General features: G+C 36.7%; 1 protein-coding gene across 1 annotated transcript in view; it reads left to right on the top strand.

The window, feature by feature from the left end:
• Positions 1 to 23,036, top strand: part of Atg14 (autophagy related protein 14) — a 109,480-nt gene that overhangs the window by 430 nt on the left and 86,014 nt on the right. The window lies entirely within an intron of this gene.

Here is a 23,036-nt window from a genome sequence, read left to right as displayed (position 1 = left end):
AGTTGCATAATACTGATGATTATTCCAGTCACACGTAAACTTCAATTACTTTCTTGTTTCGACATCAGAATTTGCTGACATAAGTTGAATTAAACGTAGCGAATACCTTATTTGAAATTAATGAGATACATAATTTGCCTTTAACCCTTTAGTTTGAGACAAAAAAAAAAAAAAAATCTCATATGTCGTGCAGCCTAGTAGCTGTCAGTCCAACTAGTTCGTCTACCTCGATAACATTTCGTTTTCATAAACATTACACAACCGAATGTTTACGTTTTTGATAACTTCGTATATCAGAACTTTTTCATAGATCAGATTACCTGGTGTATTCGTTTTAGTGCTGTTAACGTCAGCCAGTTCAAATGCCAAGGATTGGAAAAATTATATAAAAAAAAATAATAATAAAACACTAATTTTATATGTATTTAATTAACATCCTGGCCATGACAATATGGTAAATATTATTTGGGTACCAAATATGACAATACCCAGGGTCCTGAGCTGGATATCATCATTCTTCTCTTTCTTTCTTGGTGATTCCTTTCTACTTTTGGCTCTCTCTCTCAGGGTAACTCGAATTTTTTTTTTGTCTGGTGCAGCATAAGCCTCAGGCTTCCTTGCACTATATGGCTAAAATAATAATAAAAATAATATTGTCTTAGCTGAATGGAACTAGATGTTTCAGTTGATTGCAGTAAAAAAAAAAGGGGGGTTCCTATAATGCTATTACACTGGATGCTGGGACTGACTGATAGCCAGAACCATCGTTGGGGGGGGGGGTCAGGTGAGTAAGCTACCCTAGGCCTCAGACTTGGAAGGATGGAACTGGACTCCATTTCTGGGGAGAGGGACCTTGAGGAAAGGTGGGTTAGTTCAGTGAGGCTCTTTGCTTTAATGCCCATGCTGACTCTCATTATGAGCAGAACAAATGAGTTGAATAGCAAAAAAGATAAAAGCTCAACTGTTATGCTAATTCTCAGATGTTAGTTTTTAGAGACTTTATTTCTCTAGTATTTCTGGAAGCCAAGATATAAGCGATTGTGTATTGAGAAAACATAAATCTATTGAATGTGCCTACAAATGCACAAGCAGATAGATTTATTTTCTAAATGGGAGTAATTTGAATCATGGAAGGGCAGATTAATGTATTTTTTGTTTGTTAAATCAGATTGTATTATTATAAAACAACAAGCTGATGGTGCTATAAAGCGTTTAGGGCATAAGCCTCAAGCTATGGAAAAGTCTAGACGTTGCTTTATTTTCTTCAGAGAAAGACATTCATGGCAATAAGAAATAGATTAAAGAGCACTGCAGTTCTCTCTCTCTCTCTGGGGCGCCTTTGTAGCCAGGTGGGAAGGAGCAGCAGTGTGTAACACACGCTTCTTGATTAGACCGGGGTTCGAGCCCGTCATCACCAAATACGGAGGATGCGGAAAGGTCAGGGAATGACCACCGCATATTCTAGGAGCAATATGGCCTTAGTTGCTAATGCTCCTAAAAAAACCAAATAACAAACAACAACAACAAACACTGCAGTTCTCTTAAATTTTGGGAAAATGATTGAGTTTATTGAAATAGATGAAAGTAAAGAGCTTTACAGAAAACATTCCATTAACTAATCCAGCCAGTTTTGGAGGTAGTAATGGTAAATGAATCAAGAAAACAAGCTTATATAGCCAAAAAAAAACCCCCTACACAGTTCATTATCCCTACCTTCCAAGAATTTGTCTAGTTCTTCCTTGAATTTATTCAACCCATTTACTTCCACAACAATGGATGGTAGCCTGTTCCAACAATCAATGACCTGCTGGCTGAAGGCAAACTTCTGCATATCTAACCTGCAACCATCCTTCCTCAAATTTGTGCTCTCATGTGTAGTCTCAGCAAGTGGAAGAATACCATTAACATTCAGCTTACTCAATCCATTCAAGGCTTTAAACACCTCAATCAAATCTCCCCACAGGTGCCTGGTCTCAAGATGCTGCAATTTGCAGAACTGAAGCCTTTATAGGTAAGAGCACCCTTTTGTTCCCTTCACCAGTCTGGTTGCCCTTCTCTGCACCTGTTCTATTAGATCTACATCCTTCTTAAAGTGAGGCCACATGTTGTGAGTGCTTGTATACAGTACTCAAGATGCAGCCTAACCATGGCTTTATAAAAAGGGTAATCATCTCCTTATCCCCGCTAGCAAAGTTTCTGTATATATCATTGAACTGTCCTGGCAGTATGTCTGCACTGCTTAGATAATTTCATGTCTGACTTTGCCAATTAGCTCCAGGTCTTTCCATTCTCCACTACCCTGAGTGTAGTACCACATAGTTGATGTTACTCTGGGATTACTGTTACTCATGTGCTGTGTCTTGCATTTGTCAATGTTAAACCTCGACTGCCATTTCTCAGCCCATTGATGCAATTTTCCTAGGTCTTGTTGCAGTAGCTCACCCTGATGACTGTCGTTAACTGCCCACCAACCTTTGTATCATCTGTGAACTTAGACATTGAGTCTGATATACCTACATCAGTATCATTGATAAATATTGAAAACAATGGGCTCAGCATTGAGTCCTGTGGAACTCTGCTAATACCATTAGTCCACAGCAAGCAAGGTAATTGTCAAGGTACCACATCATCAAGGGCAGTCATTAAAAGATGCCTTCTATTTAGGACTTGAATAGTTATTTCCATACGGATTTCAACATGTCTTTTTTGTGAAGTCTGGCTTTCTTGAATGAACAGGAAAGATAGACATTTACTTCATCTCAGAATTTATATAAACTTCTAAAGGTCAAGAACATTTTCTGTGGCTACTGAAGTAACAGGAGTAATATTCATATCATATTCAAATTCTGCATTCATTATATTAGAATTTGAATATGGTAAGTATCGCTTGTATAAGAAAGACATGACACAAAGGAAGGATGGGATATGCTTCTGTTCAGGAAGTATATGGATTCAAGAAGAGTACAGGCAGTTCCCGGGTTTACGAGTTTTTTTTTTTTTTTTTTTTTCAAGAAGTAAGCATTAACAAAATCAAAAATATGAACATTAATTGCAAAAAATGAATGTTAAACGTTCATAAATCCGACATTTCAAACCACGCGCGTAGCTATATAATACAGTGCACCCCCTTTACGCTCCGTTCCAGAGACCATCGTATCGTGAAAATATCGTAATGTGAACCCAATAACACATTGTTCTTTAGTTATTCGTCCAAGACCTTGGAAGTTGAAATTTTCGCTGTATAACTAAGCTATTTATCTCTCTAAAATGTCATTTTATAATGTAAATTGTATTAGTTACCAATCAATATGTTCTGTTGTAAGAACCAATTTTGAATGTCTTTGTGATATTTTTCTAAAGCACATTTCTAGAAGTCACACCATAAAACGATTTGCATTTTTCGGTTTTATTGTGCTGTTCTGTTAGTTAATTCATTATAAACGGGTAGTAAACTCGATGTTATTCCATTTGTGAAAATACCGATAGCTGAAATTGTGTGGGTTTTTACGTTATTATGTTGAAATGTGTTTCCCCTTCACTGCAATCTTCAGTCATATAAAAAACAAATAAATTTTCAGAATCTTCTCTTAATTCTTTTTTTTTAAGCTTCGTAAACTTGTTATTCACCGTGAATTCTGTTAGTTGCAATCTCACTTGCGTATTTTGTTAGTTAGTTGCAATTTGTGCGTGCCGTTAATGCTTATGCATGCTATCGTGAAATTTATAAAGAAAAGAGAAGAGATTATCTTGGAAACAAACGCCTCTTGAAGCATTTCTGAAGAAGACTCCTTGTGCAAAAAAAACAATAACGTGTGATGACCCAACAATGAGTGATCAACGAGTGTGCATTTAGTCGATGATGAAGAATAAACATTCTTTAATATTTGTTGTCATAAATAGTTTCTTTAAATTTTAATTTTCCTGATTTTACAGGCCATGTTTTCATCTATTTGGATAAATCAATCATTGTTTAAACAAACTAATTAGCTAACTAATTTCATTGTTGAGAACGTAATCCCTGTTTTTGACATTGTCTATGGGAATAAATTCCCGCCTTACGAGCGCACACTAGGAACGAATTAACTCGTAAAGTCGGGAACTACCTGTATATACATTGGGGACGTAGAATAATACTGAATCAGTTCTGGTGTAATGTAAAAGGTCGAACAACAAAATATAGTAGATTGTGCTGAACCCTGATGATTGCTTTGAGTATCCACAACATTCTGTTAATTTATGATTACTATTTTATTTAATTTGTATGCTTGTATTACTGTTTTTAATATATTGTTAATTATTATTGTTTTAAAGCATTAAGGTTCTGCAGACTGTGATATATATGTGCACTTGGCAGGCCTTGTTAGCTTCTTATACAAAATCAATATTAATAAAAACCCAAATATTTTTTAAAAATTTATTTTTTCTTCTCTGTGTGCCACCTAATGGAGATTGGCAACTACCATGGCAATTATTTTTTCACATTAACAAAATCTGTAAATCCTACTTGTCTGTCAAGTTTTCACTTTGTTCAACTTTTTCATTGTATTGACACTTTATGGCAGAGCTAGCTTTTGTGCATTATTTGGGTAGCCAACAACAAAGATGTACCGACCGACCACTTTCCAATTATGTCGGATGCCATCAGGGGAAGATTCTGTGATCTGAGTGATGCATTCGTGATCAGAAACATTATTTTTTTGCTGGCTTTTATTTGCTTTTGTAAATATGCAGCTAGGTTGGCAGGGACTGCCTAATACAGTAAATAAAAAAAAAAAAAAAAAAAAAATTCTTGAATTGGTTATTACTAAAGATTGATCTGAAAATTTTCATTAAAAATCATCAGGTTAAGGAGCAGTTAGCTAGTAGTGACCATATCACTTTTGTATGAAAATTATCCAAGTAAATTGCAGTTATTAAAAGTAAAGGGATCATGAATACGCTCACTTAGTTTTTTTTTTTTTGGCGTGGGGGGAGGGATTGAGGGGCTGAAGCCCTCCAAAACATTTTGTTATATAATTGTACTGTCATGTATTAATGCTTGTAAAGGTACCAATGTGGGATGTACTAGGCTGCCCCCTCGAGACATAATTATATCTGGGTATGCCATCACAAAGTAAATGCTTGAGTTTACTTCAGTAGAAGCTGAAATTCCTAAGGAATATGTATGTTAAAGGGGAAATGTTTCAGAAAATAACTGTAACTGCAATGTTGAATGTATAAAGTAGTTTGTAATTAGGTTACTCAGGAATGGAACAGTGTAATGCAGATTTCAAAAAGAATTTGGCAGAAAGGTCTAAGAAAGTAAAGACTTCTTTGCATGCATGAACAGGGGGAATTTTTCTTAAATTCCAACTTAGTTGGAATTCATTTTATAAAGACCATATTCTTAAATAGAGGAAATAAAAGGTTTTTGCTAATGCCATTGAGGGTTCTGGTTTGGGGGATTTGGGAAGTCAGCAGTAACAACTTGGGTCTGTAGCATGGGGAAATATGCTTGTAACCTCTCAAGAGCACTTGTGTACAACCATTAATTGTGATAAACACTGATAGAAAAATTGTAATATAAGAAACTCATTAGAAATCTCAGACCACATGAAAAAAAACTCTTTGAAGTAGCTATAAGAGATGTATTAAGATTAAAAGCAATAAAGTATAAAACTTAATTTGTCTATAAAGTAATGCCAGGAGTATTGTAAACAAAATGAAATGAATTTGAAATTTTGATCAAGTCTTCTAATGCTGATGTATTTGGGCTTACTGAGGAGGCATGGTGCACTCAGAGATACAAGATGAAAAATTTTATTTTGGTGAATATTGGTTATAGATTGGATCATATCAAGTTTGTCACTAAACTTTAATGTTGTTCTTCTCTGTATAAGATTTATTAACTTTAGAAGCCATAGTGAGGGATTTTTAATTTAAAAGAAATGTAAAACAGCAGTATAATCCATGATATCAGTGTCAGCTCTGCAAGACATCTGCACTGTATGTAAACATCTGATCTCAATATGCTATTAGCTCGACTGTTCCATTATTTGTGGTGTCGTTGTTTCGAAAGTCTACTGTAATGCTTCTTACAAAAACTTCTAAGTGGCAAGGATGTTGCCGGCTCATCAGAAGTAGCATTAGCATTAATAGAGGCATATGATGCAAGAACGCAAGCTTATGCAGCATCAGCCAAAAAAAAAAAAAAAAAACCTTCCACTTCACCCTTCCGTTCGTTCGAAATACCTGTCCAGCTGAGCCTTAAATTTATTTAGGCTATCAACTTCCACAACAAGGGATGGAAGTCTGTTCCACCAACCAACTACCCGCTGGCTAAACGCAAATTTCCTCGCATCTATCCTACATCTGTCTTTCCTCAATTTTAATTTATGCCCTCTCAGGTGATTATTCTGAGTGAGAGGAAGAATCCCGTCAGCATTGAGCATGCTCAAACAATTCAAGGCTTTATACACCTCAATCAAGGTCACCTTGCAGGTGCCTTATTTATTTAAATAAATAAATAGTATCTAGATGAAATACTAAATCAGATATAAAATGAAAGCATTAAAATACAATAAAATAATGACAAAACTAATAAAATATACAGTAGCTTTTGAGACTAAGTGCTTCATCAGTTTAGTCGGTGAAAGGTGTATTGTAGTATATATATGTTGTGTGTGTGTATATATAATATGCATAAAACAGTACAAGTCAGCTGATCATGATCATGCATCAAAAGTCAGGTGTCAGCAGAGCAGAATTGCATATACATGAGGATGGCAGTGCTCATCGCACTGCAAAACAGTGATTTCATAATGGGGTACAAGTGCACTTCCCTATTGCGATTCATTACTGCTAGCTATGTGCATTACCTGAAGCCATGAACACTGGTGGTAATCACATGAATAGTGAACGATTTCAATATCCTCTCTGGGATCAAGATTATGTTGCTCAACCCAGTAATGCTTTACGACCACGGAGCATTCAAAATTAACAGTTCAAAGAGCCATCTCATGTTCAGAAACCCAATCTTTCAATGTCCTGGCAGACTCGCCTACATAACTCCCACAGTCCGGACATGTAATACGATATATGGAACCACTCGTAGGAGAGGAGGAATGGGTGTTTTCACCTTAAAAATAATAGAATGTAATTTCCTTTCCTGAAATTGCACACATCATATATGGTGGAGACACAAAATCCCATCAAGACTTTCCGACATGCTTGAATAATATGAGATATAGGCGGTAAATAAATTCATTGATGCCAGGAGGATTATATTGCTTAATAAATTTGTGAGCCTGGAACTCACATCTATCTAGAACCTGAGGTGGATAACTGTAATTTGAAAGTTCCATTCTAAATTTGGAAATCTCCAGTTGCTTGTCACCAGTTGAACTAAAGTGCGTCCAAGCATGGGAGAATAAAATTAGCGTAGTGCTGTGAAAATGACCTGGGGTTTGCGTAGACCCATAGTTGGTAAATTGGCTTACACACATTGGCTTCCTAAAAATGGAAGTTACAAAACATGAACCCACGCATTGGACTAAAACATCAAAAAAAAAAAAAAAGGTAGAGTATTATCGACCTCTGGTTCAATTGTAAACTTGAATGAAAGGTGACAGGGAATTGGAGTATTGCAGCAGTAGAGTTTCTGGTCCCTGAGGGACAATGGCGAAGATATCATCAACATAATGACACTAGAGAGTGATAGAAACAGGTAACTTTAAGAAAATCTGTTTCACCCTGTGTTTGGTGGAACAGAGTCATTGAATATGATCACTCCCCCATTAAACACAGACTGAGAGCAGTACAAATATCATCTTAGAGAGCTGTTGTTGTTATTTGGTTTTTAGGAGCATTAGCAACCAAGGTCATATTGCTCTGAGGATATGTGGTGGTCTTTCCACATCCTCCGTATTTGGTGATCATGGGCTCGAACCCCGGTCTAATCAAGAAGCGTGTGCTACACACTGCTGCTCCTGGCTACGGAGGTGCCCTGTAGAGAGCGAGGTTCTTTCTCCTAATGTGATATCCCGGTTCAAAAGAAGTTTCGCACAGGCAATAGCCTGTTGTACAGGAACAGAAGTGAACAGGGAAACCACATGAAAGGAGACCATAGCCTTGCTCTCAGAAATAGTAACATCTCTAATAATACGCAAAAAATGCATACTACTAGAAACAGTGTAAACAGTTTTTCCAGCAAGGGGTGCAATAACTTGGCAACATATTTAGAAAGTTCATACGTAGGTGTATTGCAACAAGGGGCAATCGGCAGCAAAGGAATATCAGGTTTAGGGACCTTTGGACGCCCATAAAACTGTGGGAGTCTACAACCTGTCGCATGAAGCTTCCAGCAAACATTTTTGGTAATCTTGTTAGCTAAAAACCAGGAATGCACATGCTTATTAACTTTAGATTCCAACTTCTCCAGCACTTTAACAGGGGAGTCTTGTGTAGTTTCATAAACCTCCTGATCTTGCAATAGAGAGAGAGCTTTATGAAGATACCCAGAGTTGTCCAGGACAACATTGCACCATCCCTTATCTGTAGGCAAGATTACAATAGTGTCATCTTTGCACAAAGAAGAAAGAGCTTCCTGTTGATATTGCCTGAGGTTGTTACTGATAGGCTGGACGTTTTGGAAAATAGAAGCTGTTTTAAAGCGAATTACGTTAGCAGTCTCTTCAGGTAGCTTGTTGAGAGATGCTTCAACATCCATAGTCAAGTGTGTGATGGGGGTTTATGAGGAAGGACCCAAAACTTCATGCTGAGGGCTAAGAGATCGCTTTTATTCTTAGATAATTGTTTGCTACTCAAATTCAAACAAACTGAATTATCTCTTGTTTGTGTTCCTAACAGTATATGCTTCTTGTAATGAAGTGTTAAATTTATTCTGCTGATGTGCATGATATGCTTCAGTCACACATATGGCTTGGGAACACAAAACACGAACCACAATAGAAAATAGAGGAAGAGAAACCAAATCCCTTAATGCCTTCATGAGCCTGGATTTATTCATGCTGATCCATTTCAATTTCTGATGCATACTACTGATCCAAATTCCCAACGTTTTCAAAGCCAAAACAGGCACCATCTCATACGGTCATAGGAGAAAGGCTCCCTGAATCCAAATCCTCTGGGAATATGATGAGCTTTACACTGATGTGCAAAGCACAAATGATGTTCATTATGGGCTTCAGACATAAACAATTTCTGCAAACTGACAGTAACACCATACATGTATGGGCCATAAATTAAATGGACATTGGAAAACAGGCTTTGTGTTGCATATCACAAAACTTTCTAGTGACCACCGACAAACTGAATTAACATAAATTAAATAAATAATATCTACATAAAATACTAAAACAGATATAAAATAAAAGCATTAAAATACAATAAAATATGAACAAAACTAATAAAATATACAGTAGCTTTCGAGACGAAGTGCCTCTTCATCAGCTTAGTTGAATGGTGTATTACAGTGTGTGTGTGTGTGTGTGTGTGTGTATATATTGATTAAAACAGTGCTCTGAAACCAGACTTGTGATGCATGATCATGCTCAGTTGACTTTTGCTGTTTTAACCAACATATATATATTGCAATATACCATTCACTGACTAAGCTGAAGCACTTTGTCTCAAAAGCTACTATATATTTTATTAGTTTTGGCCGTATTTTAATGCTTTCATCTTATTGTATTTTAACACTTATTTTATATCTGTTTTAGTATTTTATATAGATTTTATTTATTTTAATAAATTTATGTTAATTCAGTTTGTAGGTCATTGCTAAAAAGTTTAGTAAAGACATTAGTAAAGCTTTTGATACTGAAATTAGAACGAACTGGGATTACTAGAAAGATCCTATGCTAGATTGCAGGCTATCTAGAAGATAGGAGATGAAGGTTGCCATAAATGGTCAGTCTTCTGGGTGGACCAGCATACAAGTCATGGCTTTGTGTTCAGTCCCCCTTCTATTTTTGATTTTCATAAGTGACAGTGATGAGTTTATTCAAAGTAATCACTAAGGAACTATATGCAGAGAATGTGTGATATATTTACTTAGATTTTAGAAAGGCTTTTGACAGTTCCAAATGAACATCCTGTGCATAAGTTGTAATGGAGGTAGATTGCTAAAATGAATAAATGAATGGAAGACAAGGCTTGGAAAAAACGGGCAGTGTTCCAAATAGACCAGTTTTATGAGTGGTGTCCATGAGGGTTCTGTCCTGGGGGCCTTTGTTGCTTCCGAGTTTTGTTAATGATATTGATGATGGTATTATAAGTTAAGGTTGTTACCACCCCTGCCCACCTTAATATCATCGGTAATTTACTATGATATTAACGTGGGCAGGATGATAACAACAGGAACCACAGAAAGACTTTGACAAAATTAGACAACTAGTCTAAAAAAAAATGGCAATTGAGCATTTAATGCTAGTAAATGCACAGTAATCTCAGGATAATTTTCTGTGGTTTGCAAGCATTTTTTACAAAAAATTAACTATTTTGGTGAATTCGAAACAGTATTTTATTATATATAATTTATCCCACTTTTTGTTATTTCAAAGTTGATGTGTGCTAATATTCCCCACTTTCTTCAGTGCTTTTCACTGTATAAGCTTCCTGAAAATAAATTTTCAGAAAAAATAGTTGATGCAAGTTGTACTACTACTGCTAGTTGTACTTTTTTTACTACTGCTAGTTGTAAATTGTACTTTTAACTAAATACATATAATGACGTTAGATTACAAACGTAACATAATTAATACATAACTTGATATGGAAGTTATATAAATGGAACTCGTAGATAATACTTGATACTGAAAAATATATATAGCGTTCTGTGTTGGGATACAAGTTTAGGGTTATAATTTTGTACTGAAATTGAAATTAAATCGAAATCATGACTCAGAGCAGAAAAGCAAAAGGCTCAAGCTAATGGGAGTGCTGTGGCTCAGAGGAGAACTGAGGGGGGACAGTTGCCCTCTGAATCACAGCCTTTTAAAATGCACTGCTTGCATGATGTTTGTGGAGCAATCGGGTACGGGACGCGATGCGAGGAGTGTAACGAAATCAGGCGACAACTCGGTGTCGTTATGGAACTGTATGAGAGCTTGAAGGACAGGGTGGATGCCCTCAAAGGATCTAAATTGAGGGCCCATCAAACTCTCAGCTGCCCACATCAATGCCAGAGCTTGCACTTGGTCATCACGCAACACAGCAGCAACCCCCAAGGCAGAATGCGCTGGTCCCAAAGGAACTAGTTGTTGTTGGTGACTCTATTGTCAGGGAAACGGGGAACATGCTTTGTAAAAAGGATAGATGGAACAAGACCAGGGTATGTCTGCCAGGGGCAAAGGTTGATGACGTTGTAGAGTGGATGTCATCCTTTAAGGGCACAAAAGGTGATATAGTTGTACACGTTGGCACTAATGATATTAAGAGTAGGAGACTGGCAGAATTACTTAACGAGTACAGGTCACTGTTGAAAAAAAGCTGTGAATTAGGGTTGAATTTGAAAGTGTCTGCAATTCTGCCCAGACACGATAGGAGGGAGTATATGATGAGAAGCCGACCGGGCTAGCTGTGTGGGTAAAGTGCCTGCCTGACAACCCAAAGGTCGCGAGTTCGATTCCTGCCTCGGGCTTGGATCAAAGTACTGCAAAAACCTTGGGAGGTGCATTATGGCCGCAGAAGCCTATGCGCCAACAAGTACCAAAAAAATATATGATGAGAGCCTTGTCGATCAATTCGGCTCTCGAAAGATTGTGCAAGGCTCAAGGGGTAGAATTTTTTTCAGCCTAGTCTGTACTTTTTAACAGGAGAGACTGCTTCTACAGGGATGGGATACACTTAAATAGAAAGGGTGCAAGAATATTTGCTGATGCTATCGAGGCAATGTTAGGTGGGTTGGAAAACTGCTAGCTTGGGGGGGGTACAAGGACTAATAGATTAACAGTAGCCACTGGCAGAGGTGAAAGTGATTCTTGCACTGCTTTTATTGGAATGAGCAGAAGCCTGAAAAACAAGATGCAGGATATTTCAGAGACTGCTGGGAGTCATCGTGGTACAAGTAAACACATGGGTTGTGTTAGGGTAGCTAAGAATAGAAACAGTTGCATGTACACCAAGGCTAGGAGTTTGGTAAATAAATTTGATGAATTCGAGGTATTGCTCAAAGCATCAAAGGCGGATATTGTTGGGATATCAGAGACGTAGTGTCACGCAGATATAAGGAATGCAGAACTAGAATTTGGACAGTACAACATCTATAGGAAGGGAGGAGGGGTTTTGCTATTAGTTAAGAAACACAAAATCCAAGGAAGTGATGCCAGTTGACATCGCTGTACTGGACAGTACAGTGTTGAGTCAGTTTGGTGTGACATAAGCATAGGGAGATCAAAATTGAGAGTAGGAGTGTGCTATAGGCCTAATGACTTTAATGAGTATAATAAGAAACTGTACAGAGAAATAGAGTGGGCCAGTAAATCAGTCTTATAATGGGGGATTTTAATTTCCCAGATATTGACTGGAATTTGTGGGTTGGTCACTCACACACTAGCGAGGCTTTTGTGGATTTATTGGATGATTGTTTTCTAAATCAGCATGTTTGGGAGGCAAATAGAGTAGCAATACTCTTGATTTGATTATCAGTAGTGATTCTTCATGCATTAAGAATCCGCAGATACAGGAACCACTAGGTGGCAGTGATCACAGTGTGCTGAAGTGGGATTTACTCAACGAGGTAACTACCATCAGGGGTAAAGGGAAGGGTTATTGCTTTCGTAAAGGCGACTATGATGGTCTGAGACAGTATTTAAATTCTATACAGTGGGACCAACAGCAAACTCAAAGTGGGAAGCATTCAAAGAACGTATCTTGGAAGCTACTAGGCTTTACATACCAACTAAGAAATATTGTTCAAGGTTCAGGCCTGAATGGATGTCAGATGAACTAATGAGACATATGGCAGAGAAGAAAAATGCATGGGATACATATAAATTAACACGTGACACAGAAGCCTATGATAAATACAAGTTGATCTGTAACTAAGTTACAAAGGAGGTTAGGCAGGCGAAGGCAGATTACGAGAAATCTTTGGCAAGGGATGCAAAGAAAAACAGCGAAGAGTTCTTTACTTATGTAAACTCTAGAAGGAAGGGGATGAATCAGATTGGTGCACTTGATATCGATGGGTCAACTGTTGATGATCCTGCTCAGGTAGCTAACAAACTGAATGAATATTTTGCATCGACATTCACACATGAGGAGTTATTCAGCGAGGGGAATGCCAGAGGTGTATTCAACTCTGGCAGTAAGCTAGAGAAATCTTGTAATAACTGAGAGTAAAGTGGAGGAGAAATTGTTGAAGATAAACACAAGAAAGGCACCTGGGATGGATGGGATCTATCCAGTTATATTGAAGGAGGCAACAAAGGAAGTAAGCAAACCCTTAGTCATAATTACGAGAGCTTCCTTGGACTCAGGGGAGGTACCCAAAAACTGGAGAAGTGCAAATGTGACCCCAATTCACAAAGGAGGATCAAAGGCTGACACAAGTAATTATAGACCTGTGAGTTTAACTTCTGTTCCAGGAAAATTAATGGAGGCACTAGTTAAAGAAGCACTGCAGGATCATCTAGACAAGACTTCAGTTATAGCTCAGACACAGCATGGTTTTGTTAAGGGGAAGTCTTGTCTGACCAGTTTGATTGGATACTGTGACGCAGTCACAAAAGAACTGAATGCAGGGAATAACTTTGATATTATATACTTGGATCTTAGAAAGGCTTTTGATACTATTGCACATAGAAGACTGCTGCACAAATGGGAGCAGTGTGGCATTGGAGGCAAATTGCTGCTATGGATAAAGGGGTGGTTGAGGGGGAGCAGGCAGAGAGTGGTAATCAATTGACACTGCTCATCGTGGACTAATGTTATTAGTGGAGTCCCTCAGGGTTCAGTGTTGGTCTATTATTGTTTTCTGTATTTATAAATAATATTGATGATGGTATATCAAGCTTAATGTCCAAGTTTGCAGATGATACAAAGGTTGGCAGGGTTGTTAAGGACACTAGCATTAGTAGAGGCATTTGATGCAAGAAAGCAAGCTTATGCAGCATTAGCCAAAAATAAATAAAAAATAACCACTTCCACTTCACCTCTCTGTTTGTTCGAAATACCTGTCCAGCTGAGCCTTAAAACTTATTTAGGCTATCAACTTCCACGACAAGAGATGGAAGTCTATTCCACCAACCAATCACCCGCTGGCTAAAGGAAAATTTCGTCACGTCTATCCTACATCTGTCTTTTCTCAATTTGAATTTATTCCCTCTCAGGTGATTATTCTGAGCAAGAGGAAGAATCCCATCAGCATTGAGCATGCTCAAACCATTCAAGGCTTTATACACCTCTATCAGATCACCTCGCTGGTGCCTAGTCCCCAGACACTGTAATTAGCAAAACTTAAGCCTTTCTTCGTAAGAGCACCACTTTGTTCTATTCACTAATCTTGTTGCCCTTCTCTGTACTTGTTCCAGCATCTCTACATCCTTCTTGAAATGAGGCCTCCAGACCTGTATACAGTACTCCAGGTGTGGTCTGACCATTGCCTTATACAAGTGAATAATTACCTCCTTATCCCTGCTAGAAAAATTCCTATATATCATTGACAATACACCACGAGCTACTCTTGCACTACTGACGCTATGCTGCTGCAACAGGATCTGGAAAGGTTGAACAGATGTGCTGAGAGGTGGCAAATTAAGTTTAACATTGGCAAATGTAAAGTACTACATATGGGGAAACAGCAACCCCAGAGCAATGTATCCACTTTGTGGTATTACACTGACAGTGGTAGAGAATGAAAAGGACCTGGAGGTAATTGTGCAAGCAGATATGAAATTCTCTGAGCAGTGCAGACAGTCTGCAAGGGTAGCTCATGGTGTGTTGTCAATGATATACAGAAATTTTTCTAGCAGGGATATGGAGGTGATTATTCCCTTGTATAAGGCAATGGTCAGGCCACACCTTGAGTACTGTATACAGGTCTGGAGGCCTCATTTCAAGAAGGATGTAGAGCTGCTGGGTTGGGTGCACAGAAGAGCAACAAGATTAGTGAATGGAACAAAGGGTTGAAAGGCTTAAGTTTTGCAAATTAGTGTCTGGAGACTAGGCACTGGCGGGTGACCTGTTAGAGGTGTATAAAGCCTTGAATGGTTTGAGCATGCTCAATGCTGATGGGATTCTTCCTCTTACTCAGAGGTGCCTCCGTAGCCAGGTGGGAAGGAGCAGCAGTAGGTAGCACATGTTTCTTGATTAGACCGGGGTTCGAGCCCGTCACCACCAAATACGTAGGATGCGGAAAGGTCAGGGAATGACCACCGCATATCCCGGAGCAATATGGCCTTAGTTGCTAATGCTCCTAAAAAAAAAAAAGAAAAACCAAACCTCTTGCTCAGGATAATCACCTGAGAGGGCATAAATTTAAATTGAGGAAAGACAGATGTAGAATAGATGTGTGGAAATTTGCCTTTAGCCAGCGGTTAGTTGGTTGGTAAAACAGACTTCCATCCCTTGTTGTGGAAGTTGATAGCCGAAATAAATTTAAGGCTCAGCTGGACAGGTATTTCGAACGAATAGAAGGGTGAAGTGGAAGTTTTTTTTTTTTTTTGGCTGATTCTGCCTAACCTTTCTTTCTTGCATCATATGCCTCTACTAATGCTAATGCTAGTTTGGCATCTGACAGATGCACCTTTTTTAAATTTTTCTTTTTTTTTTTTATTTGTAAATGTAATCAAATTTTCCCCTGTACCTTTGTCCACCAATATTCTTTAACTAGTTACATGGTATTTTTTTTTTTTTCTCATTTTGATATATGTTAATTGCAATACAGTAATTTTTTGTTTTGCATTTAACAGAGGGCAAGCAAAGGCATCTGTTTTTCTTCTAGGTAGTTGCCATTCCAACATGGCATCTATGAGATGGCAGTAATGGGTGACAAATCTTGCCATAGAGCTTTGGTTTTGCTGGCTAAATGTGAACTGTTGACAAAAACAGAGGTTCAAATTACATATACCATATGAGTGTCCGTATTTCATTCTAGGGGATGAAGACTTGAATTCTAAAAAATACGATAAAAACTTTTTGTTTTTCTTGTTTATTTTCATTTGATATTTTTTAATTGAGTTTAGCAAATCATAATTAATATATTGCCATTTTGAATTCAGTAAAAAAGCTAAATAAATTTTTTAAAATTAAAACGAAAAAGGGATGTCTCACAGATGCCACAGAGGTGTTGATAAATTGAGGGCACAACTGACAGACATTTAAGACAAGAAAAGGTGGTTGTGATTTAGTCTAGAAAAGTTGTCTCAACAGTATAGCAAGACTGCTTGAGCAGCACATGGGATCAATGATATGATATATAGCAAATTTTCCAGTAGAGATAATGAAGTAATTATTGCCCTTTAAATTAATGGGCTTGAATATCGTATTATGGTCTGGAAGTGCTGTTTCAAGAATGATATTGACTTCCTTGAGAGAGAGGGCACAAAGTAGGGCGACAAGATCAGTTGTGGATGTAAAAATATATTTATTTTTTCAGGCTGTAAATTTTGGGAACTACTCATCTGCATGGAGATCTGATTGATATATTTGAAGCCTTAAAAGGGTTGTGTGACTAAATGATGGAATATTTTTCTTTCTATAATGATGCAAACAAGGAGACATTCAAATTGAGGAAAGGTAATTGCAAATTCGATGTGATGATAAAATTTCTCTTTAGTTATTGCCACAGCGCCACTACTCAGCTCTACTGTACTATATAAAAGCAAAGCAGTTTCTTCAAAATCATACAGTAGATGTTTGCCTGCACTACAGCAGCAATGCCAACGACGTTGCAGGAAAAGGTGCTATTAGTGAAGTTTATCAGAACAGCAACAATGCAGCTATCAGAGAATTCGAGCGTCAGAACTGCATAAGGCCAATGTGGACCTATGCCTGTTTGTGCTGTCTGCAAAATGATTGCGAAATTTGAAGTGACAGGACATCTTTGTGTTCAACCAGGTAGAGGTCGAAAATGAGTGGACTCCTCTTGTGTTGAAGATGTGGCTATGGCTGTTGTGGATTTATCAAGTCAATCTCCATGTGGTAGCACAAGTGTGCCAGCTGTTTCTCGTGAAGTGGACATGTTTTATTCCACTGTAAGGCTAGTAATGCAACAGGTGTTGCGGTACTATCCTTACAAGATGCACATGCTACAGCAGCTAAAGCATTGTGATGCAGATATTCGTTTCACATATGCACTTCAGTTTCTGGCACGAATGACAGTGGGTATCACTTGGCCATAGAACATCCTTTGGAGTGGTGAAGCCCACTTCTGCTTAAATGGACAAGTGAATATGCACAACTGTTGCAGTTGGACAACAGAAAACCCTCGAGTTATCCCAGAGGTCCCGTTGCATTCTCCAAAAGTGACAGTGTGGTGTGAATTTATGACCACATTCATGATTGGGCCATATTTTTTTGAACAGGTGACACCAACTGGACCCCTCACTTGTTCCGTCACTGGACAGCGATATTATGAAATGTTGGCAAATTTTGCAATACCAGAGCTGCAACAACATGGGTGCCTCCAGGATACCATATTGGTGCAAGATGGTGTGCCACCCCACATCCACTGTTGTGTCCAAAGACAAACAGGTCATTACACTTTACAGACAAAGCTGTCATCAGCCGTTGTTTCCAGACATCTTGGCCACCCCGATAACCAGACCTCACCCCATACGACTTCTGGTTGTGGGGTTTTTGAAGAACCAGGTATACCGGGAAGGATGTCAAACTCTGGCAGATCTGAAGGACAGCATTAGACGTCATGTGCTGGCTATTCCAGTTGACACGTTACGTTCTGTTGTAGAAAATGCTGGTCTTCGAATGGAAACTTGTTGACCAAAATGGAGGACACATTGAACAATTGTAGCGCTGTTCAAGTGATTTGTATTGCCACGGTGCCATATAGTGACAAATCATGTAACTCATTTTTTTTTTTCCAATAAATGGCGAGCACATTCTTTTTTGTACATGTTGTCCAAATTTCTCTTCAGTATGAGCCTTAGAAGTTATCATAAATTGCTCCAGAGCCCTCTACATAGGGATACTTTAATTTTAACAACCCTGTACTTTCTTATGATTGAGATGTCATACTGTTCTACAGTTGGATTTTGCTAACTTTTTCCAAGCCAAGGATGTTTTCAGAAAACATCTTCCTTGCATACAGGGTACACACGCTTGAATTTTTTTTTTCTCTTTCTACCTCACCAGAAAAGCAAAGCAGGCATTGACTGGAATGTGTTTGCTTTGGTACGAGGAACTTTACCAAGGTCATCAAATATCAGTGAAGGAGAAAAAATAAGATGCTATCAAGTTGGCTGGTCTTTATATGAGAATGCTGTAGAACTATCAGGATGTTACAGATAGGGAAGCAAAGGTGGACTGAAGTAGTCTGGCTGATAGCATTAGGAAGAGTCGTGAAGCATTGATTACTCTGGACAAGAAGCAAATTTTCCATTCTTAGCTTTAACAAAATGTGCTTTAATGTGTTTAACTTCTGTTAACTTTAGTTTTAGGTAGATTATGAAATAATTCAGTATGCTCAACATGCTGATTTAGGTACTTCCATAAATTAAGTAAAGCAAAAATATGTATTACCAAGGGTTAAAAATTTTGAACTTAAAACTTTTAGCTCACATAGTGCTAAAATGTCTGAGTAATTTGGAGTATTCCAATATATGTTTAATAAATTAGTTAACCGTTAAAATTCTGATTCTTTTCAAATATTCTACTCATTCAGAATATTTTTCTGGACCTTTATACCAAATTTCGTGTTGTTAGGTTAACCATTTCGCCTATACATCCATCTCTCCTTAATAAATATTGCTACACAAATCCCACATTACTGCTACTCATCATGATAACGTCATGTAGTGAAGGTTTGGTAAAATTCTTGGATGAAATATAAGTTTTTAGCATCTGCATCATGTTATTGTTGAATGTGCCTGAAATTAAATCCAATATGCATAGTTACCTAATCTGAGGATTTTGAGTATTGAAGAATACTAAGATGCTTCTAGATACATCTGTATTTTTATTTTTTTTTCTCATTGGGTTAGTTTATTTTCAAAGTGTTTCTTTAACTTTGAAATCAGTGTTAGTCTAAAATTTGTGGATTTCCCTTTTAAGGTTTAGTTTATATTGATATTATCTAAAATTATATTCTTGTTTGATTTTATCATACTTTCATTTAGTTAGCATGGTTTATTCACTTTACTGAGGTGCATCATGTTATGGTTCTAGCATACCAGCATTCATTATGTATGTTGGTAGAGAATTCTGCACATTACATGTTAAAATCTATGTAGCTATATAAATATAAGATACTTGGGAATGTGAAACCAGTTCCTCCTGAAAACATCAAAATGTGAACTCTTTTGCTGCTCTATGGCCGTTTCAAAATGTAAATGGAAAGTTTATTTTATTTCTGAAAAAAGTTTCACTAGTGTATTTAGCAGTATGTATAAACACATACAAATGTTTGAATTACACCAACAATATTATAGGTGCAGTTCTGTTTACCAAAATGGGAATAAAGGTCATGTCATAATAAAACATATCTGATTCTGAATGGTTATGGTTGGTTGAATTTTTAATAAATGCTATGGAAATTTGAATGTTAAAAAAAACTAAAATAATAAAAAATAGGCATGCATATATCTAGTAAAATATTTATTATTTTTCACCACATTTTTTAAAATTCAAATAGCCATTGGCTGTATAACCATTCAGCTTTTGAACACTTGTTATGAACTTTTTTTTGGTACAGGAAACTCCCGTATAACATGGTCCTTCTACAACATGGCTTCGCTCTAACACGATTGATAAATTGCGGAAATCCTCGCACCACGTACTTATATAACCCGGTTTCACTCCAACACAGTTTGAGAATTTCGGGAAATCGTGCAAAACACGGTATTTTGTGCTGGGAAAACCCTGCTATTGTGTTAGATGTAATTTTCAACGTTTCCATTCCTTTTTTGTGAATTCCTGCTGTTGACTTGCTAGTTATCGCCTTTGTGATATTTTTCTAAAGCACATTTTTGGAGATCTCTACCATAAAACGAAAACAATTTTCACACTCCATTTTATTGGGCTTTTCTGTTGGTGCAATCAATTATAATTATGTAGTAACTTGATCTTATTGCATTTTCGATAGTTCCCATAGCTGGAATCAGAGTACTAAGATACAGAGTGAACACTCTGCTGAATTACTCCCACCACCATCATTGTATGAACATGGAACTAACACAGCCATCAAAACCCAGAGAGTGTGCCCAATGCTAATGAAGCTATTACAGTACTGTATTTGGATTTGATTAGTGTTAATGGAGCATAGCAAGTTTGATTTACATTGCTTTTATTGTAATTATAATTAAATGTGTAGTTGTCTCTGACATCGTGGATAGAAAGAACTATTTATTTTGTAACAAAGCTGGAGTGTTATTCCACCGATTTCCGAAAGAACATTTAAGGTAATTTATTGTAATAATTGATACAACTGTAAAATATTTAATGAAATGTTAAAATACTGCTAATAACTAATTCATAACTTATTACATTGATTAATATCAATACATTATTCATATTAATTAAAGTAATGGTTTATTGAATAATTAAATAATTTAAATCTAGATATTTCTAGATGACAGCCCATTTCTTTTAGTCTAGTGAACTGCCCACAAGAAAGTCCTAAGTGTGTTTTAGTCTGTATCAGTATCTTTCTTAAAACTCCAATATAACATTATCTGAATTGTGATGCTAGAGTTGTAAGAAAGATACTGATATTTGTATTAGCAAAGGAAGCAAAGCTTATCTCTCAGTAACAGCATGGAATATATGTCACAGCTTATTTACAGTTTATGAAACCAAGGATTGTATTAAAGACTGTGACACTGCTTTATTATTAGTTTATTTAGTTTTGTTGCTTATAGTTACACAAAGTGCCAGTAACTGGAAGGGTGATTATAGTTGAAAAAGAAGTGTAGTAGATATGTGAAAAATGAAAGAATGTTCATATCCTAAAAGTTATGATGAATTAAGAAAATTACGGGCTGAATTACTAAGCCAATAGAAGGTGGGAGAACTGTAAAGTAAAATTAATACAGTAAAATACCAATAAAATAAAAGTAGAAATGGTACATCATGTATCAGTATTTGTTTCAGCTGACATCAGATCAAGCACATTTGCCTTACCTGTATTTAACCATTATCCAAATATTTTCCCCCCCCCCATATCTGATGAGAGCTGTATCACTTTCTACTTTTATTTCATTGGTATTTTGTTGTACTAATTTTACTTTACAGTTCTTCCACCTTTTATTGACTTAGTAATTCAGCCCATAATTTTCTTAATTCATCATAACTTTTAGAATATTAACATTCTTTCACATATCTACTACAACTCTTTTTTCAACGATCCTCACCCTTCTAGTTACTGGCACTTTGTGTAACTTTCACATTCCTTTATGCATACTTTATTCAATATATTGATACAACTTATATTTACTCTTGCATCCTTTAATGCTTGCGCTTTTTGGTGCATCTGTCATACCTGACTTATTAATCTTTCATTTACTGAAACCATTTCATCAACTGAATACCTTTTTATTCTATGTAACTTTTTAAACATTACATTTAATTGGTTACATTTAATATTCATTCTAATTTATTTTTATATTTCAAGCATCATGTAGAGGAATAGGCTTTTTTGCTGCCTCTGATGCTTGCTTTACCTTTTTATTTTTTATTATGAAATATTCAGTTTTCAACTATTTCAAACATTCAAATAGATGTATAATTATATCACATGACAGTAGTGGGCGGATTTGCTAACACTGTGCCCATGCTGCCATCCATAGTTCATTATTCGTCTGTAATCTGGTTAAGATTATATAGACTCAGTGGTGTGGCTTTGCATTGGAATGCTTGTATCTGTCCTATTTTTAATTATCGCTGCATCAGGACCACTGCTATTCAAGTCCTCTGCATTGGCGGTTCGATCTAGGGATCGGGTGGCGGACTGATCTTTCGATCGACTCGCCTTTGCGGCGATTTGTCTAGTGATCGAAATGTAGCGATTCCCTGACCACTATTGGCCTTGTGGTCTGTTGAGATGGGGCATAATGGTCAGTCTATTTTTAGTTTATTTTTGTTTTATTTTATTGTAGTTGGTTTGCATCTCTGTTGGTGATATTTTACATAAATTTGGACTTGGTGCCTGTCAGAGGGGGCACCGTTAAATTTCTGTTTAATTGGCATTCAAAATTTAATTGATTTTTTATTATCTTTGTATTTAGATGTTCTAAATTATCTTGGAGAGTTTCTGCTGCAATATTTTTTTTCTTTTGTTACCCTTCTTTTCCCTCCCTGTTGGTTTCATTGTTATGTTTAATTTTGACTATTTTCACTCTTCTGTCTTGCCATGCTGCTGGCATTATATTTATTTTTTAATCCTCATTCTAATTTATTTTTGTATTTCAAGCATCATGTAGAGGAATATGTTTTTTGCTGCCTGTGTTGTTTGCTTTACCTTTTATTTTTTATTACGAAATATTCAGTTTTCAACCATTTCAAACATTATTCGTGTGTGTATGTGTTTAAGAAAATAAGTATGGGGTGGTGGGGTGGAGTGTAATTGTAGCATCCTCTTCACACTCTTTTCATACTATAAAAAAAAATATATATATATATATATGAAAGAATGCTAAATTACTTTGTTAAATATAACTAACTCAGTAATAAGGCAGTCTAAATTTAGTCACAGGTAATTGTTCTAAATTTTCCATTGATTCCAGATTCTTTGTATTTTTGTGTAGTATACTAAAAAAATAAAAAATAATAATAATGGCTCCGGTTAGCAGCTAAATGATGCAGAGTTTGTTTCATAGGATGCCAGCCCTAAAATAATAAATAAATAAAGGAAAAGAATT

The sequence above is a fragment of the Mastigoproctus giganteus genome, chromosome 6 (genome assembly GCF_048544385.1).
Source record: "Mastigoproctus giganteus isolate SK-2022 chromosome 6, ASM4854438v1, whole genome shotgun sequence".
Taxonomy (NCBI): domain Eukaryota; kingdom Metazoa; phylum Arthropoda; class Arachnida; order Uropygi; family Thelyphonidae; genus Mastigoproctus; species Mastigoproctus giganteus.
Note: the sequence above shows the minus strand (reverse complement) of the source record. Positions and strands in the feature narration are given on the sequence as shown.